Source organism: Sarcophilus harrisii, chromosome 6 (genome assembly GCF_902635505.1).
Source record: "Sarcophilus harrisii chromosome 6, mSarHar1.11, whole genome shotgun sequence".
NCBI lineage: Eukaryota > Metazoa > Chordata > Mammalia > Dasyuromorphia > Dasyuridae > Sarcophilus > Sarcophilus harrisii.
Window position 1 is genome coordinate 38,872,501 of NC_045431.1, and position 25,549 is coordinate 38,898,049.

Sequence of the window (25,549 nt, forward strand, 5' to 3'; positions counted from 1 at the left end):
AAAAGAAAGAAAGAAAGAAAGAAAGAAAGAAAGAAAGAAAGAAAGAAAGAAAGAAAGAAAGAAAGAAAGGAAGGAAGGAAGGAAGGAAGGAAGGAAGGAAGGAAGGAAGGAAGAAAGGAAGAAAGGAGAGAAAGGAAGAAAGAAAGAAAGAAAGAAAGAAAGAAAGAAAGAAAGAAAGAAAGAAAGAAAGGAAGGAAGGAAGGAAGGAAAGAAGGAAGGAAAGGAAGGAAGGAAGGAAGGAAGGAAGGAAGGAAGGAAGGAAGAAAGAAAGAAAGAAAGGAAAAAAGAAAGAAAGAAAGAAAGGAAGGAAGGAAGGAGGGAGGGAAGAAAGCAAGAAAAGAAGGGAAGGAGGGAGGGAAGAAAGGGAGAGAAGAAAGAAAAAAGAAAGAAAAGGAAGAAAGGAAGGAACGAACGAATGAACGAACAAACAAATGAAAAACATTTATAAATCACTTATGTCCCATGTACTATTCTAAATGAAAAATAAAATATTGAAAAGATGTTTGTAAAATACCATGCAAATTACAAAATACTCTAAATTGTTCTATGTAAAATATGATTACTACCTTGAAAAAATATTTTATCTGAATTTAAGATTCTAAAATTAAGATTAAATTTTTTGTCAATTTTTTAATGAGCAAGACACCAATAATGTCTTGTTAAACAATGCAGAATATGTTTTCTAAAGTCTAAAAAATAATAGTCAGTCTTTGTGGTAATTCTTCGGAATTCATCAGTACTAAATCTCAAATAAATATATATTGAGAAAAAGATCTAACAAAACTGAGTTCCAATAAATATTTATCAAATATTATCACACAGGAAGCATGTGGGAGTATGTATATACTGATTTAAAAGAAAGACTCTAACTTGATACTAAAATTGAGCAATGATGAAACTTAATTCTGGCTTTGGTTTCCAATACCACCCAAGAAGGAAGGAATGAGGCAAAAAAAAAAAAATCTTCATGATGGAATGGAAATGCATTCTACATGTCTACATTTGGTCTCCTTTTCACCAATGGTCCAGTGGCTAGAGTGTAGTTACAAGATATTTGACATAATTTGTAAACTATCCATCAACACTAGACCCATCACATTACTCTATGGAAAATACTCTCTCAAAGGTCATCAAGGATCTCCTTATCACCAAATCCAGTGGCCATTTCTTATTCCTCATTATCTTGGACTCCTCTGTAGCATTTGACACTTCATCTCCTCTCTCTTTGATATTTTCTTGCCCTTAGATTCCATAATACCATATTCTCCTGATTCTCCTCTCACCTATCGACTGACTCCATCACTGAATCTCTTCCAAACCCCTAATGTTGATGTTCCCCAAGGTCCTGTTCTCAACCCTCTTCTCTCCTCTCTCTACACTATCTCCCTTGATAAGCTCATCCATCCCAATAAGTTCATTCAAGACCCCTATAGAAATTCAACTCGCCAAATACTTATTAGGCATCTACAGCATACAAGATATTGTTACCAAAGCTTGTTAGTTCAACATTCAAAATTCCTCAGACATCTGACATGTTCCTACTGGCAATAGCTTGGTACCCACTTATCATCCCCTGTCCAGATTACTGATACGGCCTCCTACCGGCATGTCCAATCCATCCTTCACGCAACTACTTAACACACAAGATTCCCTTGAAATCTTAAGATACTTATTACCCATACTACTCCTATTTGGCACTTCATTACAAATGGCTTTGTACTGCCTGATTTTCTTTGTAAACTCTAGCTTTCTGCTGACACTTTTAATTTTTGAGGGCAGAAGCTTTGTCTCCTTGTATTTAGGATACTATTACATATAAAGCAGAAACTTAACGAATATTTGTTGAATTGAATTATTTCTATCTCCAAATGGTTAAAAATATTTCCATCAAAATACCTCCCCCAGTGATTTCCTAAACTGAATATCAATGTTGCCACTGCCTCTTAAGTGCAGGAATACTTAGGCATAGAAGGATTAAGTGGCTTTCCCAGGGTCAGACAAGTCATTCAGTGGGTCCCAAGAGACCATCCTGGAGAGATGGTCAGCCTGGTTCCCAGAACAAAGGGATCTGAACATATTTGGATAAGCATCCAAAGTCTTTGGGCACCGAGCTAAGTTTCCCTCCCAGTCTTTTGAAATTGCTCCCCCCAGGCACTAACTCTAAGTCTTGTTGAGTTTTTCAGGCTAATGGAGAGACATAACCAATTGGAAAGACAAATAACCGGAGTTCTAGGTTCACTCTTCATCACCTTTTCACACTTTTTTTTTACTTTTTATTTTTGCTGCTGAAAAAATAATAAAAGAAAATAAACATTAAACTACTTTATTAAAATTGGTGAAATGTTCATTGTCACCTATTATAGAATTTTATAAATGTGGGTCAAGTGTAAAAATGCTCTCAAAACACACACTCATTTTGGGAAATCAGTTCTCGACCTTATTCTCCTTCTGGTAGCCAAGGGATCCCTTGACACTTTCTACCACCATCATCGTTTGTGCCTCCTGTTACTTTCAAAACTCCTTTCTTAATGACAAGATTCTCATATTATTGTTGTCTTTCCTTATAGAAGTTAAATTTTTAGGGGAAAAAGATCACAAAAACATCACAAAAAAGTATCACTCAGTAAATTCTGTAAACTTAAAGAAAAGGAGAAACCAGAGGGAAAAAGCAATGACAGTAGCCTAGACTTCTTAACCTTATGACAGTCTTGTTAAATCTAAATACTCTTTCTCAAAATAATGTTTTCAAATGCATAAAATAAAATACATAGGATTACAAAAGAAACTGATTATATTGAAATATATGTATAAAATACATTACAATATCGTTTTATTTTACAACAACCCTCTGTAGGAGATGTTATAGTTATTAATGTCTCACTTTACAGATGAGGAAACTGAGGTTCAAAAAGGTTACATAATTTTTCTGAAATCTCACAAATAGTAGGATTCTAATCAGGTCTCCTGGATACATATCCAGTGCTCTTTTCATTGAAATATACTGCATCTATAAATCAATGATAAAACAGGAGTGAAAGGAAATACAACCAGAGGCTACTGTTTCTAAAGATTACAGACTTAAAAGGGTTTGGCCAGAAGGAAAGAACATCCTTGGATCTGTTGGAAGGAAAAAAAGCATCTCTCTAATGAAGGGAGTTCGAAGTTAGAACTTAGGGAGAAACTAGATGATCCTTCCATTGATAGATAAGCTCTGAATATTACTTGAAGGTTAGAAGCTCTGGATAAGCGTATGATGGGGACTTGAGCAATGAGAAGTAGCAAAAGTAACTGAGAAAAACTTCTCAAATTTCTTCTTCCTCTCTCTGTCTCTACAAAAGACATAATAATGGAGAAGAAAGAATCATGTCCACTGAACACTCACTCTTTGAGAGTTGCCTTAGCATATATTGTCATATAGCATCTCTATCTTGGAAGAAGACATAGGGAGTAACAGAAAGGACTCTAATTCTAAGGTCAGAAGACTCAGTTCTAGTCCCGCTCTGTCACTGACTGGCCATGTATTCTTGGTCAAGTCACTTAATCACTTTGAGTCTAATTGTCCACACCTATAAAATGAAGGTGATCATATTTACTCTCTCCCCCTCTCACTTTTCCTGTGAGGGTCCAATGAGTTTATAGTTAACAAAATGTTTATAATTCAATTCAATTAGACAAAAATGCATTAAGTATATATCTATAAAATATATGTATATATATTATAAGCATTATATTATAAAGAATACTTATATTCTGTTTGCCTCAGTTTCCTTATCTATAAAATGAGCTCAGAAAGGAAACGGTAAACCCCCTCCAATATTTTTGCTAAAAAATGCAGTCACAAAGAATTGGACAAAATTTAAAATGACTAAATAAAAAAATAAGTACTGCTATATATCGGTACCTATATATTAAGTACTATATATTGCTATATAGTAGTGATACAAAAACAAAAATGAAATTGTTCCTACCCTCAAAGAGTTTACATTCATCTGGAAAGTTACAACATGTAAAAAATAAGTAAAAAAGAACAATATGTGAATAAGTAAATGAAAACATATACAAAGTAAAAGCAAAGTTCATTGGAAGGGTAATAACCAATGGGAAAAGGGATGTAGGAATCAGGAAGCTTGCAAAAGGTGGTACTTGAATAGTCTTGAAGACCATTAGAACTTCTAGAGACAGTGTGGAGAAGATGATGCCCTCCCAGCATGGGGCACTGCCCATGGCAAGCACAGAGACAGCATATGGCCTGCTGGGTACAAGAAATAGCAAATAGGCCAGCTTGGCTAAAACATACAGTACATGAATGAGAATAATCTGAAATAAATCTGGAGGGTAGAATGGAGCCAGATTAGATAAGACCCTCAGTGCCAAACAGATCAGTTTGTGTTTTATCCAAAGAGCTATAAGGAGCCACCAAACATTTTTGATAGGAAAGGGAAATGATACGGCCCTATACTTTAGGAAGATGAAAATGTCATGGGTTGTTTTCCCTATTAAGCTCTTGCTTTTTTTTTTTTTCTTTCACCCTTTTCTTGTCTTTCCTCATCAACTCCCTTTTTCCTTCTCTTTTGTGTATGTTTTGGTCTACCAGAGTCAGTAGATGAACTAACTGGCCCACTTCCACACTAAAGAGTTGGCTGACCTTGTCCTGAAATAATTATCTATTAATACCTAGAACACTAAGAGTCTCCATATGTTGCTTTAACCTCAGCCACATAGTTGCCCAACATGTTGTTTTTTTCTGCCAGGCATCTCAAACTGGCACACTCAGTACCCTTTGCAGGGCACTGAGAAGATTTCATTTATAATTGCAGTCCCTACAACCCGACCCAAAATGTACCTAAAAAACTTCTCTCCATTTCTAAGGTACAGATTCAATGAGTCACAGGTTTAGCATAGCCAGGAGACCACTGCTTCCTGAGAGGGAGCCCAGTGATGTCTCAGCACTTTTTAACAAAGGTCCACATTATGAAATAAATCTCTTTGGTTAAATAATCATTTCCATGAATCATTGGGCTCACTTAGGGAGGAGGAGGGAATTTCTGCAAGCATTTCCTAAATACCGAATGTAGAGCCATCTGTTCTGAAGAAAATCATATCAATCATCATTTAGATCTTCCTACAGTTTTAATTAAATAAACTGTGATTTAAAAGAGGGAAATATAGTAGCAGCTAACAAATAATCTTCATATTAGGTTTGAAATGAGTAAGACTCAGTCGTTTAAGTTTTTTTATCCAGACAGTATCCATATACAGTTATTTATATTGTCAAATTTGCCAATGAATACCATTTTGAGTTTATTCAACCAATTCAATTCCACAAGCATCTATTAAGCATGTACTATGTGTAAAGCACTGTGCCAGGTACTAGAATACCATACAACAGCTAAGGGCTCTCAAAGGGCTTGGTGGGGAGAAGGTGGAGAGAGGAACAAGAGGAACTTGTTTGTTATTAAAGACAGAAAGTGAACAAACTAAGCCTCTCTTTTACAGCAGAAAAACTGAAATTAACTTTCCAAATTTCAGAGCCTTTCTAGCTTATTAGATCATCTTATGAGTTGCCTTAAAAAGTCATTATCCTGTTTTCAACTTGGTCACTGGACCCCCCTAAACTTAGTAGACTGATGCTCAGACAACAGATACCCAGGCAATTAACTGCCTCAGGGGATTCTAAAAGCCTAGAGACACATGGGCCTGGAGGCAGGAAGACCTGAAAGCGAGAAGCATCCCAGCAAGTGCTCTTGCAGGTGCTACAGCCCAGCTCCTGAAGACCCAGAAAAGAGTGTTCTTGTCACCAAAGTCACTGCTATTGTTTCATGGGTCAGCACAAAGGGACCTTTCCATCTGACTTGCCCCTGAATCCTCCTGTATGTGTCAGCTCTCTATTAGAAAGCAAACTCCTTGCGAGTCGGGACTGTCCCACTTTCTGATTGGTGTTTTCAGGGCCTAGTACAGTGCCTTGCACATAATAAACATTTAAAAAATACATGATTCTTTCACTGCAGTCATGGCATAGGTAACTCAGAGAGCTACATTATACAGATGCACATTAGAGTTACCTAAAAAACCAGAGGACAATTCCTGATCCTCAAAAATCATATTCACATATTTACTATTTGATATTTAAGATTAGTGCAAGGATTTTGATTATATCCTCAAAGTATCATTCTTTTCCACTTAACCTAGACCCAGTTCTTAACTGGAGGTCCATGAAGTTTTTAAAAATATAGACAGGTCTATATAGATGAATAGATAGATACACAGATAAATGCATTTCAATTATATTGATTTCTCTTATAAATGAACATATTTTATTTTATGCATTTAAAAATATTACTCTAATGTTTTGCATTAACTTCACGTGTGCCTTCTCAGTGGAGGTGGGAGTTGAGGAGGGAGGAAGGGAGAAATCTGGAACTCAAAGTCTTTAAAACTAATGTAAAAAAATTTGTTTTACATGTAATTGGGAAAAATAAAATTTTTTAAAATAAAAATATTACTGAGGTGGGATTCATAGGTTTTCACCAGATTGCCAAAAAGACCACAGACAAAAAAATGTAAATACTTTTGCTCTTTCATAAGCACATGAAATCCTGTCCTTAACTACATATTCTATGAATAACATACAGAAATCAGTGACCCATCAAGCTGAGGAGCTGAAAGCAAACTCTTGTTTCCCTTCTGTCCTGAGAATAATGCCATCCTGCTTATGGTATAGGATGTGACATTGGTGAGCTTCCAGGTGCTTCTATCCTTGTCCTTGAATTTATTGCTACAAAATTTGCAGATCTATTGCTCTTGTTCTAAGCTCCTTCTGGAACTCATCTTGAATTTCTGACTTTGAACTGGATGTCCCATAGACACCTCAAACTCAACAAGTCCAAAATAAAACTCATCATCTTGCTTCCTCCAACTCTTCTTCTTCTAATTCCTCAATTACGGTTGAAAGCCCTATGAGTCACCCAGACTCCCAACTTATCTCATCTTCAACTCTTCTATCCAATCCCTCATCCTGTTCTTTCTACATTCTCCACATTTCTCAGACACAGCTCCTTCTCTTCCCTGATACTGAGGCCATCCATCTTCACCTCACACATGGACTATATAAAAGCTTGCTAGTTGGTCTCTCTGTCTCCATGCTCCAATCCAGCCTCCCCTTAGCGGCCAAAGTGATCTTCCCACAGTAGCTCCCTCTTGCCCCATGTAACTCCCTCTAGTAACTCCTTATCACCCCCAGATTCAAATACAAAACCCTGTTGGACATTTCAAGACTCTTCTAATCTGTCTCCTACTTCAGTGTTCTTAAGGTTTTTTCCTCTCTAGGACCCAACCATGCAGGTCTTTTTGCTGCTCCTTACCCAACACAGTCCATTTCCTAACTCAATGTCATTTCACGGATTATCCCCATGCTTGGGATTCTATCTCATCTCCACCTGGCTTTCCAAGCTTTCTTCAGGTCTCAGCTCAAATTCGCCCTCCCATAAGAAGAGGTTTTTCCCAGTCCCTCTCCCACCTTGTCCTCACTGCTTGTGTTTCCCTGGGAGATTATCTTTAATTTATGTTGTGTGTATGTATATATACTTCCTTACTAGAAAGTGAGTTTTCCGAAGAGAGGGATCTTATACCATACCTATAATTGTATCCCCATCGCTTAGGACAGTGGCTGGCACTTAGAGCACATAATAAATGCCTGTTGGTAAAAGTAGGATGGAAACTTTGAGACCAGAAAAACGAGGGGTCCACATCTGAGGACATCTCCCAGCAATAGAATGCAGTTAGGTAAATCCTGACCAAAGAAACATAGACTTTTTGAAGGACCCTCGAGATCCCCTAGTCAAACTCCCAAGGTCATCCAAAGTTAGCTAGAGTCATATGGGCCTGAGGAGGAGAGATGAGGAAAAGGTAACCCTGCTCTGTAGAAGAAGGACTGGGGGAGAGGGATGGCCCTAGCCCAGAAAGTAGGAGGAGATGAAAGGAGGTGGCTCTGCTCTGTGTTATATGGTAAGCCACACTCTCCACAGCATTGGCTAGAGCCAGCAGGCGGAGTGTCTTTGGGCACTCTCTTTGCCCAAGGGCATTAGCCAGAAGTAGTGCGGGTGGTACTTGTGGTGTGGAAGAAAACCAAAATCACTCGCCAAAATAGCCAAGTAAATCCAGAAACATGAGGAGTCAGCATGGAGGCCAAATCAGGTCTCAGCAGACTCGCAAGGGCCTTGGAACAACACATTTACTCATCATCTTTCAACAAGCTGGTTATTCTTAAGCGAGCCAAGCTCCTACAAGCGACTCTTTTTAATCAGTCCTGGAGTGACAATTGGCTCAGATAGTCCATGGTGATGGGCAGCATCCAAGAATCCTAATCTAGAGCTGGAAGAGACCATCTGGTCAAACCTCCTCCCTGAACAAAGGAGGGCTGAAAGGAGGGGTGGCCCCAACTCCAGAAGGGTAAGGCTTTTCTAACAGAAAGGAGAAAAGTTACAAGAGAAGTTGCTCCAAGGGGAGCATCTCTGAGAAGATGAGGAAGAAGGTGTGGGTGGGGAGTGATGAAACCAGTTAGGATCAAAATAGAGAAAGAAAAATATAGATCAATTTCTCCAATGGATATCGAGGCAAAAATCTTAAATAAAATATTAGCAAAGAGGATAACACAGTATGACCAAGTAGGATTTATACTAAGAATGCAGGGCTGGTTCAATATTAGGAAAATCATTAGGATAATTGATTCTATCAATAACCAAACTAACAAAAATCATATGATGAAAAGAATTCTAGCCTTGGAGTCATGATCCAATGGGGAGAACTTTTTTAGGGGGAGAACTAAAAGGAACTTCAACTCCCTCATTTTTATATATGAGAAAACTGAAGGCCACAGAGATTGTCACCTACCCATGGTCACAATACTAGTAAGGGCAAAAGTTGTAAAGTTACAATGGATAGGATTTGACAACTGATTGGATATGGTGGAGGGGGTTATGAGAGATAATGAGTAGTAAATGATCATCCAGGTTGTGAGTGGTTGTGAAGATGGTGAAACTCTTCACGTAACAGAAAATTTGGGAAGCAAGGAAGAGCTGGGGTGACACTAACAAATATGGACATATTGAGTTTGAGATGTCTATAAGGAGAAATTAGGTGGGCAGTGGATAGAGCACCAGCCCTGAAGTCAGGAGGACTTGAGTTCAAATCTTACCTCAGACACTTTATATTAACTAGCTAGGTAAGTCATTTAACCCCAATTGCCTCAGCCAACAAAAAAGATATCGATAAGATATCCACTTCCAGGAGTCCAAGAAGCAGTTGGAACATAACACTGGAGGAGGTTAGAGCTGAACAAGAAGACCTAACAGTCATATACATGGAGATGATAACTGAAACTGGAACTGATGAGCTTACAAGTGAAATAGTACACAGGGGAAGAGAAGAGAATTCAGGACAAAGCAGTGAGGAGCCTCCATGGTCAGCAAATATGGCCTGGAAGATGTTCCAGCAAAAGAGACAAGAAGATTCAGTTAGTTAGGTAGAAGTATAATTAGAAAAGATCAATGTCTTTGAAAACTTAGACGATATTATCAAAGAGAAGATATGGACTTTATCCAAGACTGCAAAGAGGTCAAGAAGATAAGGATTGTGAAAATATCATGAGATTTGGTCATTAAGACATCATTAATAATTTTGGAGAAGTGGTTATGGTTGAATGCCCTTGGGCAAAGTTCAGAAGCCAGACTGCAGAGACAAGAAGAGAGTGAAAGGAAAAGGAGTGGAAGAACCTAATGTAGATGATCTTCTCCGGTTTAAACACAAAAGAGAAGGGAAATATAGGACAGTGGCTAGTGAAGATAGACATATTAAGAGAGAGTTTTTTTTGAGGATGGAAAAAGATATGATCATGAATACATGTAGCATGGAAGCAGATAACAGACAGGGACCAATTAACTATTAGTGAGAGAAGAGGGTTAATTGATGGAGAAAGCTGTTGGAGAAAGTGGGATAGAATCTATTTGTACATATAGAGAGGTTTGTCTTGGGAAAGATCATCTCTTCTTGAGAAATGGGTGAAGGAGAAGATAGTGATAGAACATCTGATTGATACAAGAGAAAGGGAAACTGTGAATGGTCTCAGTTTTTTTTTTTTTCAGTGAAATATAAGGCAGAGTTCTTAGCTGGGAGGGGAAAAGAAGAAAAATTGCAGGAGGCTCAAGGAGGGATGGGAAGGTTTGGAGAAATTTCTAATAGCCACCCAGTTTTTACTTAGCCTTTAAGTAGAATGAATTATGTAGTCTGCAAAGGCTTTTGCCAAGTCCTGCAATGAGCATAGATTTTGTCTTCTAGTTCTGTCCTCTGGGGTCAATCAGAAAAAAAGGTTTTTTTTCTTTTTAATTTTAATTTAATTAATTTTAATTAATGTTTTAATTTCTTTTTTTATTAAGAACATAAACACCAACATTACATAAACGGTCAATGTTCAAAGTACAGAAAATAGAATTGTATGTAAAGCTATGAACTTATATTTTTATTTTAAGTGCATGTTAAAGTTTAATTTTAAAATATTGTAATTATAAAATTCAAGTTAAAATTTAAGTGCATATTAAAATGGACAAAAGTTAACAAAACTGTATTTGTCTCTGGTTAAATGTCCTTTTGCTTTCTTCTATATATTTGTAATGCTTCTTTGACACTCAGTTCAGTCTTGTCCTTTTTTTCTTTTTAACATCACTATCTTTCTCCCGCCAAATTCTTCCCCCACCAAAGAGAAACTCTCCCTTGAAACAAATAAATCTAATCAAGGAAAACAAATCAACACATTGACTGTGTCTGGAAATGTATGTTTCAATCTACACCTCTTATCTATTACTTCTCTGAAGAGATGGGGAGCATGCTTTATCATCAGTCTTTTGAAGTCATGATTGGCCATCACATGGATAAGAGTTCTTAAGTCTTATTGTAGTCATTGTATAAATTATTCTTCTGGTTCTTCTCACTTCACTTTCTATCATTTCCTACAACACTTCCCAGATTGCTACAAATCTGTCATAGTTATATATTTTTTACAATACAGTAAATTTATTTAACCCTTTAAATTCATATACCATACTCATTCAGCCATTCCCCAATTAGTCAGCACTCCCCTCACCTCTCCTTTAGTTACTAGTTCTTTTCCATCCCACAAAACTACAAATTTTTTGTAGCATCTAGGTCCTTTCTCTCTGCTTTGGTCTTTATAGACTATATAGACTAATAATGGCTGTCAGATTAAAGGGAATACAACTTACTGATTTTGGAGTATAGTTCCAAGTTGCTTTCCAAAAACCATGCAGAGCACCATCAACTATATACTGATATGTCTACTTCCCTCTGCCCTTCTGACAATCGTTTTACTCTTTCATCACCTTTGCCAAATCAGATGGAGACGGGATCTGAAACCTGTTTTAATTTTCACTCTTTTTATTGTTGCTGATTTGAAGCATTTTCCACGTGGGTGTTGAGAATTTGCATTTCTTCTATTGAAAACTACTTCTTCACATCCTTTGGGTCTCCCAAAAAGAATAAATCTAACTCCTCTCTCTCACTCATAAGTCTACTTATAAGACTTATAAGAATAAGACTACTCACCTCACTCATAAGCTTTCTCTTCTCAAGGATAAACATTCTCAGTCCCTTCAGTTGTTCTTTATGTGGCTGATTTCTTGAAGTCCTTCACTATCCTGACTGCCCTCCTCATAATGATCTCTAGCTTATCAATTATGTCCTTTTTAAAATGTGTGCCCAGAACTGAAACCAGAACTATAAGTACAGTCTACCAAGACAAAGGACATTGAGACAATCACCTCAATCGCAGATGATTAATTATTCCTCTTTTAATACAATTTTAGTTTATTAGCCCTTTGGAAGACTCCTATATAATATTATTGGCTTCTACTGAGTTTGACATCCTCTAAAACCTTAGATCTGCTTCCCTCAAAATTGTATAGAATCATATCTTCACAATATTGCATTTGTGAAGTTGATTTCTATTTAACCTACAAGGAGAAGTTTAACATTTAATAGGGATAAATGTACATTCTTAGATTTAGCCCAATATTCTAACATTTCAAGAGCATTTTGGAACCTGACTGCCAGGCAAGGTATTATCTATCCTTCCCAGAAATGTGTTACCTGTAGATTTACCTATTGTGCCACATGTCCTTATCTAAGTCACTGTTAAATACTGTTAACCACCTGGGGCAAAGACAGAACAAGGGTTTCCTGGCTCTAGAGACCTCCCTCTAAGCTGACATCAAAGATTATTTCCAGAAACTTGTCATTCAACCAATTTTCATTTCATCTTCTTGGCAAGGTTTTTGTGAAGAAAAAATCTTTGCAAATCTTCAAGCTCTACAAATGTGAATTATTATCATTATTATTCCAGTCCTACTAGAATCCCCCAATACCCTGAGCACCTAGGAGCAAGGATACACTGATAAATACTTTAACAACTGATTTCCTAGCAGGGAAGAAGCACCCATGACACACTTTTAAATGTAAGCTGAATTATTAATATTTACTCCATCATTTTCTTAAAGGTGGACAATCAACAAAATAATCCAAGTCCTCATTTGTAGTTTGCCCACTACCAAGGTGTGAATGCTTAAACTGCAAATTTTAACAATTGGATCTCTCAAGCCCATACAAGCTGATTTTAGTGAGGGCTCAATGGATGTTAACTGAATTGGAAAAAATATTTATTGAGCACTTTCTTATGGGCCAGTCATTGAGCTAAGTATTAGAGATACAAATAAGATCTCCAGCTCCTAAGAATCTTATATTCTAATGGGGGAGAATAATACACAAAGGAGATATGAAAATGGTGGAGAAGTAACAGGGATGCTTTCAGGTGAAAACTCACCTTTCAGTATCCAGGGCATCAGGAGGCAGAGTCTTTTTGATTCTTCTCTTCTTGACTCACTTCCTACTCTCCAAAATGGTGGGAAGACCAATTCACTCGACTCACCTGTTGAGAGTGGGCATATTGTCATTAGTTAATATCTTCCCAATCCTAACTTTAAATTTTCACAGTCCTCCCCTCTACACAGCAAGTTCTAACACATATTTGTTGAGCAAATGAATTAATAAAGGAACAATCATAATAGTAACTGATGGTACTTAGCATTTTATGAAGGGGATGAATAATAAGCAAATATTCCCTCAGACAAGAAAATAAGAATACCGGACCTGTAGTGGGAAAATTCTCTACTGACATGCAAACTGTGATTAACCCAACACTCTATGTATATGCTGTGCAATTACTACATTTAAACCATCTCTATACACCAGAAGAGTATCCATTATAATGATAGCATCTCTTGATATTACCATCTCTTTTTCTCCACCTACTTATTCCTTTCCTAAACACACGTTGGAGAAGAAATATTATACTCCGCCTTTGTTTGGGCTCCTTCAAGTCCTTTGAGAACATTATGGAATCAGGTTTCACACCCAAATCCTTTTTTCCAGGATTCTCTTTCAAGATTCCAGTGCCACTTTTAGTCCCTGGCAACAGCATTTAGAGATTATCAGCACAATCCTTCGGTCTTTGGGGAACTGAACTAGTTTTTCACCTCTCCATGTGTGAAGTAAATTGTGACACCCCCATTGCCCAGAGCAAAAGAGGGCTTCCCATTAGGAGAAATCATTCCCACTAGTGAGATATCATGAATATGGCAAAAAGCCGATTGGGTCATATTATCAGCTGAGGCAGAAATTCCTCTTATTACATGATAAATGTTCATTTCCATTGTGGGGTGTGTGTGTGTGACTGTCTTTTCCCATTCCTTTTCCATCCCCCCATAAATGTATATGAGAAAATCATGTTGGAGACTTTGAGGTAAGAAGCTGTCACGAAAAAATAATTTAACTTAATGATTAATCTTCTGTCTGAAAAGTGGGAAGGAAGGACGTATTTTTCATCTAGACAATTTGGATAAGATATGAAGCTAAGTATTACAATGCCTTTGTAAGCCAGTTTTCTAAAGAGGTTACTAAAACATGGTTGTCGGGGCCAAAACAAAGATGAAGCATGTTGTTAGATAATTCAGACACAATATTCATTTGGTCTGCATTATTTAAGGAATTCAGAGCTTTCCGCCTCCTCCCCAAACTGGGGATAGGAGAGGAGACTGTCAGTAAGGTAGAAATCTTCAACATGCTTTGTCTCAGACGCCTGATTTCACTTTTCAGGGTTATTGTATGATATTATTATTGTTTTATTAAAAATAGCTGTGCACATATTCAATAATTTCTAATGAGGAAATCATTGGAACTGATGCCCATCAAAAAATTTACCAACTTGGTTTACAAACTCTGAAGCATTATATCAAGAAAAGTATTATGCAAATGCATGTGGAAGAAAGCATACAAAGGTAGCTCTATGAAGGTTGAAGTAGTCAAGTATTAGAGAGGTGTGTGTATAACTATAAAGTGGAGACAGGGAAGAAAATCTGTTCCAGGGATTTATGGGAAGGTATTTATGAATATCTAATTCAGGTTTATAATTTATTTTTAAGTATATACATATATGTGTGTATACTTCATTATCCTGGCCCTTGTGTATGTATAACATACCTATATACATAACACTTGTCTATGCTGCCTCGATACAATTATGTGTGTATATAAAAAAACAACAAAATATATATATGTGTGTGTGTGTGCACTTACAAAGTAAATTACAATCATGAGTGAGATGCTAAAAATGACATTTTTAAATAAAACCATGGGACAGACTTTCTTACTATCTCATCTTCACAGATCTAGGGCACAGAGACTCAGGGAGTTGCCCAGAGACATGTATGGAGTTATCAGTGAAAACTAGTAAAAACTAGCGTTTATATGAATGAGTCCCTTTCTTGGGCACCAAGACTTCCTGTGAATATGCCAGATTTTTGCAGGATTTGTTTCAAGTTTTGATATTATATGGATCACAGAATCTCACATTTGGAAAGAACCTTAAAAGTCATTATTGTATCCAATTTATTTCTCAACAGAAATCTCTTCTACAGGATGTCCCAAAAGTCTCAGTGCAGTTTTGAGATTTAATACATCTGGGTAGCATGTGTGTGCATGTAACTATATATATATATGATATACACACACATATTTGTGTGTGTTATGTGTGTATCTGACAAGTCTAGTTAAAGAACTCTAGTGAGGATGAGCCTCCTGTCCACAAAAGCAGTCCATTCTACATTTTTCAAATTTCCAGCTGTTAGGAATTTATTCCTCATCTTGAGCCAAAAATCTGCTTCTCTGAAATTTTTGTCCATTGATTCTAATTATACTCATTGAGACCAAGAAGGATAAGTTCTAATCTTCTTCCACGTGATATCTCTTATTCAAGAGACAATTTGTCCCAGTCTCCTTTCTTCAAGATAAGCACTCCACGGTTTCTTCAACCCATCCTTCAAGTTCAGATATGATATCCTCCTCAGTGGAAACTACTTTGGAATTTAGAAACTTTCTTAAAAGAGGCAGAACAATCATTGATTGTAAAAGAAGTTATTAGCTGGGATTTTATGTACTTCTTAAATCAGAGCATATAACAAATCATGAAGAGATTCCCAGAAACTTTATCTATCCAGTAGGTTGGACTAGACCATCTCTAAGGATTCCTCCTAGTGTTATGATTCTGACTTCCTTACTTCTAATTGGATAGTCTTGCACGTGCTCAGATGAGCACAGAATTATGGAATCAAAATCCAAGCCAAAAACTTTTTTTAAATCCTTTTGTGTCTCTTTTACTTGTAGGCAAGTCAACCCTTGGACAATGTCATACAGGCTATGATAATGGTTGATCCTATATTTCAAGACATCCAGGACAAAGATGCAACATTTCCCCTAAATGTCTCCTATAGTTTTCTATTTTCTTTTTTTCTGTCCTAAGTGGAAAGCACCATCATACTTTCATTTTTCCCCTTTTAAAAAAATTAAGTATTTTATTTTTCCCAGTTATATTTATTTTATTTTTCTCAGTTAATTCATTTTAAATATCTTACTTTCTTAACAGCTATTCTTATAGATGATTATTATATTACATTATGTTATGCTATGTTATGTTATCTTGTGTTATGCTATTCTTTTATTCTGAGTAAAAATTCTACTTCCTTTGATTTAGCCTCACATTAATTATTTTAATTAACCAGTGACAATATTTACAAGCTTTATTTCAAAATGTTAATTGATTTTTACATATAAGACCTCTCTAAAGGGCATATGAGGTTACAGAAAATCTAATACACAGGCCTGCTGACAATAAAAGATGTTAAAACCATTAACTAAAAGACTAATAACTTTTCTCAAACAAGAACTTCCAATATTTTTACAGCCTGCTGCAATTGAATCAAAGAATTCTAGTGCCATCTACAGGCAGAAGGTCATTGGAAAAGTAAAGATGAAAAAAAAATTTTCAAGCACCCTTCTGCCTCTGCAGATAATTTAATTCAAATTCAGTTCAACAAATATTTATCAGCCACCTACTGTACGCACCGCACCGCACTGGGCAATAAGAATACAAACATACATATATAATCCCTGCTTTTTTAATTTTGAGGGTTTTATTCGTTTTTTGCCTTTTTTTGCACCTCCAGGATCCTCTAGAAACATTGCTTCTCCTATAATAGGCACTTAACATATTCTAATTGTCTCAAAAACAAAAAGCAAACAAAACAAAAACTCTTTATGGGTCATTTAGAAAAGTCCCTGAAGAAGGTGGAATAGTGACTTCAATTCTTGCGGATCTGTGATCGAGTTGGGAATCCCTACCAGTCACAAATCACCATCACTCCATGTCTCCCTGTCTCATGTGATTCAAGTCCATGTTCTCCTATAAGTTCACTATGGAGAGGGGGGCATCCAGTGTACAGGAGACCACCCTTGCTTCCTGTATGTCAGCAAGACACAGAGAAACACTCTAACTTCCATATGTCATCCCTTACTCTCCCTTTGTGAACATCTTATCTTCCTGTCATACAATTCCTTGATGATCTACTAGACCACTATCTGTCTTCCAAGTTCCTAGTTGGTTTCAGCCTGTTCATATCCACCATGTACCTTTTCCTTCTACTAGTTTCTAATTCTTTTTTATCTCTAATTCTTTAGAGGCAAGAATTCCATGTTTCACTCTCACACCACCACCAGTAAAACGCAAGTACAGAAAAAGGTCTCATGGGAAGCTTGAGTTCAGTAAAAAACCTTTGCTATTTCCAAAAATTAAACCACCTCTCTCTCCTCCTGTTTCAACTTTGGGCCAAGCTCAGTGTCTGCTTACACTGTTTTTCCTACATATGCATGAAACCATAATATGTGCCCAATAAATGCTTACTAATTAATTCAATATATAGATCTGGCTCATGAATAACACTCAAGACTCCTCCAGACACCCAGCTTTTCTTCCCTGCGCCTCTTCAGATATCGGAAGTATCTTAAGCACTGGTTTGTAAAGGTACTACTACTACATGCTAGGTACTAGTTACTGCAACATGCTGGGATTTGTGCTCTTCATCAAAATACCTGTGTGAGCAACAGATCTGTTTATGGGTCATGCTACAGTGGCCCGGAGTCCAAAGAAAGGCAGTTTTGGAAAGCTAATCCAAAGCAGAACTTCAGATGCTTGTAATCAGTGATAGAAACTAAAACTCTGTTCTCTACATCTTTCAATTAATTGTGATAGGAAAAAATAATCCATTATTCAATATGATTTGCAAAAGCCAGCTTGTTCCCTATTAATATTCCCATAGAAGAGGCCTAAATTTGTGCAAAGAATACTAGAAAGGTTTTGTATAGATGGAATAGTAAGTTTATAGATCAGTAATTAGTAATGTTCTCTCGCACCCTTTTTTTAGTATTAAGATCTAAGAATTTTCCCCCACATTTTTGTTATCTTCTCTTTGAGATAACTTGCTTATCAATTCCTCAATGCATTGACAATGGTATCATTCAATCTCCATTCAATTTCATTTTTTCCCTTTTAAAAAAATTAAGTATTTTGTTTTTCCCATTCAATCCTAAAGTTTTTCCCATTTTGGTTCTCTTTAATGTTCTATCTTTTCTATAAGCATCTTAATGATTGAAATATTGGGGTCCAAGTGTGGGAGATCCATAATCCTTGGTAAAGAAAAATTTCTTGCAATTTAAAAAAAAATCTTTTACATTTTTTCTTCTGATTGTAGTCCTCTTTTTGTTTTAATTCTTGAAAGTTCTTGGGATGACTTTGCTTAATTGGATATCTTGCCAACCTTTCTTTAAACTAGTTTTAACCTTCACTGCTTCTCTTTGTTCTATGAGATGACACTGTTCATAATTATGTCATCTTTCCTCATAAGAGTTTACTAATGAGTTTATTTTCTAACCAAGTCTTAGCTTTGACAGTTGTCTCTGCCCATTTGGTAAATAAATCATATGTTTACTAAGGAGCTTTCTCAATACTTTTGGTTTCCTTGTTGCGCCAGTTTACATTGGTTAAACTGCTGGATGAAAATATTTTAGCCTGTAGAGATATCATTTCTGTAGTTCATTTGCCATTTTTTAATTTTCAAAGACTTATTTAAATAATTCAGACTGTAAATCTTTTTTAATTGCATGCCATGTTTTTAATATTATTCTTTCTTCTTATCTATCATAAATTCTGATAAGTTAATGATCTGACTTATGCAAAGATAGATGACTCAGAAATAACTCCCACATCAATAATTTTTTCCCATTTCATTTTTCTTGTGATGTCATCCACGTATTGAACCAATTCTTTTGGAGAGGGGGAGGGTTCATGATATATAGGTGTGAGATTTCTGTGTAATCTACAAGTCTTTGATCTCTTATTTCTTTATTCTAAGTTATACTTTTCCATATGTATTTTTTCTCTCCATCCTTCATTTTATATTGAAGGCCTAAGTATCAAAGCTATGAGGATTTGATTTGGAGAGTCTATGTGCCCTGGAGGTAAGGGGAGTACAAGATAAAAAAGATAACAGTCCTTGATTAAAGAAGAATTAAATTTACCCTGTACTAGAGGAGAGGAAACACTTAAAGAAATGCCTGTGATACAAGGTAGAATGTGAAAGTTCAAAAGAGGGGGAGCTCAGAATGGAAAGAAATCATTTCCTGCTGAAGTTCTACCAACAGCTATACTAATAAAGGTTCAGACTTACATAATCTTTAAGGTTTACAAAGTGTTTTTACTACCTCATCTATATCTTATATATCTTATGAAGTATGGTACCTAAGTATTATTTCCACATATTAGAGGAGGAAAGATATTAAATGATTTGAGATCACAATAGCTAAAAAATGGCAAGACCCAAATGGGAATACTTGTTCCTGGAGTAAAAAAAAAAAAAATCCAGTTGACCCTGAAGGAGTGGCTCTGTACTAGACAAGCAAAGTTGAGTTCAAGGGGTGAAGGATGGATTCCAACTGAGGGCAATAAAGTAAATAAATGCACTAAGGGCATCTAATTTCAAATGCTGCCTCTCATACTACTTGGGTAACACTGGGTAAGACTCTTTATGAGCCTCAGTTTCCTTCTCATTAAAATGGAGGGAAGGAGCAGAAGAAAGAGAATAGATTAGATGATCTCCTATGCTTTTTTCTAGTTCTCAACTCTGATTCTGTAACAGCATGTTTTGTAACATTGATTATTCCAATTTGACTACAGCATAAGCTGTAAAGAGGAGAGAGATGAGCCCAAAAGGCAGGCTGGCTGGATCCAAACTGTAGAGTGCCTTACATGTTACCTTAGGAACTTAAAGTTTTTGTTGTTGTTGTTGTTGTTGTTTTAAATAATAGCTTTTTATTTTCAAAATATATGCAAAAAAAATTGGAAACTGAGTGGATGCCCATCAGTTGCAGAATGGCTGAATAAGTTATGGTATATGAATATTATGGAATATTACTGTTCTGTAAGAAATGACCAACAGGAGGATTTCAGAAAGGCCTGGAGAGACTGACATGAGCTGATGCTGAGTGAAGTGAGCAGAGCCAGATCATTGTACAAGGCAACAGCAAGATTATACAATGATCAATTCTGATGGATGTGGCTGTTTTCAACAATGAGATGATTCAGGCCAGTTCCAAAGGTTTAGTGATGAAGAAAGCATCTAGACCCAAAGAGAGGACTGTGGGGACTGAGTGTAGACCACAACATAGCATTTTCACTCTTTTTGTTGTTGTTTGCTTGCATTTTGTTTTCTTTCTCGATTTTTTTCCTTTTTCATCTGATCTTTCTTGTGCAGCAAGATTATTGTATAAATATGTATACATATATTGGATTTAACATATATTTTAACATGTTTAACACATATTGGATTATTTGCCATCTGGGGAGGGGGCAGGGGAAAGAGGAGAAAATTTGGAACACGAGGTTTTGCAAAGGTCAATGTTTAAAAATTATCCATGCATATGTTCTGAAAATAAAAAAACTTTAATAAAAATATATCTATATGCAACGATAGTTTCGGAGAAAACTTCAGAGCTGGAAGTAAAAAGTCCAGTACACAATAATCTAGGTGAGAGTTAAAATCTGGTGGCAGTGATAATGCATTCACTTGCATAAGATTTTGAATTTCAAATTTGTTTTCTTTCTCCTCCTCTTTTCTTGGGGCAATTTAATATAGGTTATACATATACAATTATATTAAACATATTTCCACATTAGTTATGTTGTAAAAGAAGAACCAAAGCAAAAGGGAAAAACCTTTGTCTTCTATTCATAAGCCATTAGTTGCTTCTCTTAAGTCATTATTAGTTCCTCTCTTCTGCCTCCCATCTTACAAAAAAGATTAGTCATCCAACTTACATGCCCTCAAGTCCTTTTCTCCATTTTTCTAATACTATATCTTCACTCAGGTTTTCTTTCTTCTCTCCAGCTTCAGGATAAAATGATCCTTTTTCTTGCCAAAGATAACTTTCACTCTGGAGGCTATGCCCTGTTGTAGAGTCAACTTTGCTCAAACAAAAGTTCTCCTTCTCGCTAGTTCCTTCATATAAAAATCATCAAGTCTCTCATCCTAAAAACAAAACACAAAAGAAACTTCTTTTAAACTTACAATCTACCAGCTAACTTTCAAGGAGAAATAAGCTAGAGATTAAAATTTAGGAGTTATATACAAAGGAAAAATTACACAACAAAAAGAAATCAGTGTTCCTTTCTGATAAAGGAATTGACAAATCAACTAATCAGCAAACGTCCTACATGAGGAGACATGTTGTTTAGAAAATAAGTTTATATGCATACATTGTTTTTTATTATTCTTTTTATTTACAAAACATATGCATGGGTAATTTTTTCAACATTGACCCTTACAAAACCTTTTGCTCCAAAATTTCCCCTCCTTCCCCTCACCCCCGCCCCTAGATGGCAGGTAGTCCAATACATGTTGAATATGTTAAATCGAATATATGTATACATATTTATACAGTTATCTACTTGCACAAGAAAAATCGGATCTAGAAAGAAAAAAAAAACCTGAGAAGGAAAACAAAAATGTAAGCAAACAATGACAGAAAGAGTGAAAATGGTATGTTGTGGTCCATAATCAGTTCCCACAATCCTCTCTCGGGGTGTAGATGGCTCTCTTCATCACTGCACAAGTGGAAGTGGTCTGAATCATTTCACTGTTTGAGAGCCATGTCTGTCAGAATTGATCTTTGTATCATCTTATTGTTGCTGTGTATAATGATCTCCTGGTCCTGCTCATTTCACTCAGCATCAGTTCCTGTAAGTGTCCCCAGACCTCTCTGAAATCATCTTGCTGGTCTTTTCTTATAGAACAATAATATTCCATAACATTCATATACTATAACTTGTTCAGCCATTCTCCAATTGATGGGCATCCACTCAGTTTCCAGTTTCTTGCCTCTATACAAAGGGCTGCCACGAACATTTTTGCACATGTGAGTTCCTTTCCCTCCTTTTTGATCTCTTTGGGATATAAGCCCAACATTGCTGGGTCAAAGGGTATGCACAGTTTGATAACTTTGAGCATAGTTCCCAACTGCTCTCCAGAATGGTTGGATCACAGTTCCACCAACAATGTATCAGTACATATACATTGTTTTAAAGTTTTCAGATTACTTTGTTTATAACAATCCTATGAGTTAGGGAGTACAAGAATTCCCACTTTATATTTAACCACTGGTGGTACTATCAGCCACTAATTCCATCAAGATTAGCCCCCCCAAAAAAAGTTCTGGCCCTGCTGAATCCAAAACATTCTAGCAGTTTGAACATTCTTCCTATTCTGACCAAAACAAGCAGAATGATGCAGAGTGCTGACCTGACTAGTTCTCAGGACAGATGATCATCTTTTCCTTAGTTCTCCCTCTTTCTGGGAGGCTATAACAGCTCATTAGTATATTAAAGTATGGATTGTTGTGAACCCAATCTGAATACCTCTGAGCCCCCAACCTTCCAGAAACTCACTGTGTTCTAGTCATGTAACTGATATAAAACGAACTGTCTTACCATGAAAATAATCAAACACAAATGGATACTGAACAGCATTTTATTCTTGGCATACAATTTTTAAAAGTAATAAATAATAGATCATAAAACATTTACCAATTAATTGCATGTCCATAGCCTCTGCTATGTCCAATCAGTTTCTAGGCAGTATATAAGCTACTAGGAACCCAGGAGTAATTCATGATCTGTTTTCTTAGTCCCTGTGAACAAAGAAGTACAGACAATATGACAGAGTTCATTTCTGACCTTCAATTCACTAGAAATTTGGAGAAGACTAAAGAATTTTGAATCTGACATTTTGAATCTAACATCCTAAGATATGTAGGATACAATGAACTCAGGCAAAGAGAGATCTTATGACACATGCTTTTCCCTGAATTGGATCCCCTTTTCTCTGCTTAAACTCTTCTTTGGTGATTTTTATCTGCCCTTGTAGGCTGAATTCTATTAAAATCTATAATCCACTCTAATCTCTTTCTCAAACAACAGTCCTGTCCCTACCTGCCTACAGGACAATTCTACCTGCATATTTCACTGATGCTTCAAACTGTATGTCTCCAATGGAACTTGTTTTTGCCTGTAAGCATTATCTACATCTTTTTTGGGGACACTACCATCCTCTTGGTCACCCAAGGTGACAACTTCAAAAACATCCTTAACTCTTCCTTTCCTCTACCTTCCATTGCTAATCAATTGTCAAGTTTGTTGAATGTACCTTAACAACCTTTCTTGTACCTACGACCTTCTTCCTAATCATAAAACCATCACCCTTGTTCAGACCTCATCATTTCAGCCCTGGACCATCTAAACAGCATCCTAATTGAATCCTGTGTTTTCAAACATCACCCCCCTCCTCTTTTCCAATTTATCCACCACATATATGCCAAAATCATCCTCCTAAAATATAATTTTGAACAGGTCACTCCCTTGCTTAAAAGTCTGAACATGTCTTTATATGCCTAAGTCTAAATATAACACTCCCTTGTTCAAAAACTTGGGAGTGGTTTCCTATCACCTCCAGAATAATAATAAATTTTAAAAACACCTTAACCTGGTCTTCAAGTTCACATTCTGGCTTACATTTTCCCTATAATTTGGTTCTATTACTACATTCTATGGATTCTATGACTCCATGTTCTTAGAACTTGATCTAGATCCTCATCTCTCTCTCACTTCTATGCGTTTGAAAAAGCTATCTAGAATGAACTCTTTCATTCTAGGTGTTACAGTCAATAGGACATTGAATCCAGAGTGAGGAAGATCTGAAGTCTTTAAATCCGTCCTCAGAGAACTAGACGACCTTAACTTTTGTCTGCCTCAGTTTCCTCATCCATACATTCCATTTCTCTTCCAGAGTTTTTATGAAGATCAAATGAGATCATTATAAAAGATTTAGTATTTAGCACAAAGCAGGCAGTGTTTCCTTCTCTGTTTTCTCAGAACAGCTCCAGTAAACATCTGGCCTTGCCTGACATCTCCAACTATTTGCTCTCTATTCTTCCTCCAATGTTCCTAAAGCTTTTATCTTTCATGCTACGCCCTGTTTCGGCCCTACCTTTTTTAGCTCTTTGTTATTATGCTGTGCCCAGTTTCCACCTCCCCTGTACTGAACTTGAATGTGCTCATGCAGTCAAATGTCAGCATTTGAGAGACTTTCTAAGCAAGGAGAGAAAAGAGCTCTGGTCTGAGATAAGAACAGACTTTGGTGTGAATTCTGTCTCTGATACTTATGAGCAGAATGAACTGGAATAAGCCACTTAATCTTTATCAACTTCACTTTCCCCATTTGCAGAATGGACCTTTGTCACAGGATCAAATGTTTCTGGGTTGGGCTCAATGTCAATAAATGTCTGTTCCTGAGAACAGGGATTTTTCTGCTTTTGTCTTTTGTGCCCCTAATGCCTTACACGTAATAAATATTTGTTGAATTTGCTGTCAAACAACCCAAAAGGGAGCTCTAGCCTTTTTCTGTTTAATTTGCAAATCTGTGCATTCCGTAAAACTAACATTTCCTGCAGCACGCAAGCCAGCTAAAAACCACACAAGGTAATGCTATAGCCTGGGCAACTTTTGACCCTTTTTTCCTGCAATCCAAGCGTCTTGACTTGATAAAATTTAAATTTAAAAGTGTCTAGAGGGCAGTTTTTCCCTACTTCTGAGACGTGCTCTTTTGCGGCTGTTTGCCCTTCCATCTCCCAGAATTCCACGAGGTGAAGCCATGATCTGCAAGTCAGTTGAAGTGAGAGAGGACTGGTCAAAGGCCCCGGCTCCCTTTCTGCTCCAGAGCCTTTTTAAGCTAAGGTTTTCGCCAGGACTCAGTTTGCCCGAGGCAGCGCCCAATCGGGGGATTAGGGAAGAAAGAGACAGGATGGCCTTTCACCTGCTCCGACATCCTGCTTATGACCTTTCGTAGTCCCCGAATCCATAGCGCCCTCCCTTCCGACTATTATACTTCTATCTGAGCATGTTTTATATTATTTAGACATATTATTACGTCTACATTTCTGTGTGCCTGAGTTCGCAGCGCGCTGGGACCGGTCATCGTCCCCAGCTGGACTGCGTCCCCTGCCCACCAGCAAGGAGTCACCTCCCCGTCCCTCGGCCCTAGATCACAGCCTAGCTCCTCTTTGGCTTCAGTCACACTAGATATGCGGCCCAAAATGGGGACAAACTCCCAGGACGGCTTAAACGCTTTTTCTTTTTAACCTTCCAGCGCCCCTCGGGTTCAATTTTGCCCCACCCACCCACGCGGAAGGATTCCCCCCACGCTGGGGCGGAGCGTGGGTGCCCGCGGGGGCGGGGCGTGGATACCCGCGGGGGCGGGGGGATACCCGTGGGAGAATCCGTGGGGCTGGGGCGTGAGGTGCCTGTAGGATTCCCCGGGGGCGGGGCGTGGGCGCCCGCGGGAGGAAGGCACATCCCTCAGGGGAAGCCCGGGGGATCACAGCTGTGGGCTCTCCCAGCCGGGCGGGAAAAGGTCCCCGAGTCTCCGCCCCGCGTGGCGCGTCACACGCGTGCCGGGCCCGGGAGCCCGCGGGGCCGGAGACGCGCCGAGGG

At 37.3% G+C, this 25,549-nt stretch overlaps 1 long non-coding RNA gene across 2 annotated transcripts in view; it reads right to left on the bottom strand.

The window, feature by feature from the left end:
• LOC116420147 overlaps positions 1–25,549 on the bottom strand; it is a 162,141-nt gene that overhangs the window by 98,939 nt on the left and 37,653 nt on the right. The window contains exons 1-3 of one of the 2 annotated variants that reach the window (XR_004230420.1): positions 22,589–25,444; positions 20,825–21,035; positions 12,887–12,991 (exon numbers count right to left, since the gene is read on the bottom strand). This is a non-coding gene — a long non-coding RNA (uncharacterized LOC116420147). Of the gene's footprint in view, positions 1–12,886; positions 12,992–20,824; positions 21,036–22,588; positions 25,445–25,549 lie in introns of those variants that run through there. The other variant, XR_004230421.1, reaches the window with a different exon arrangement.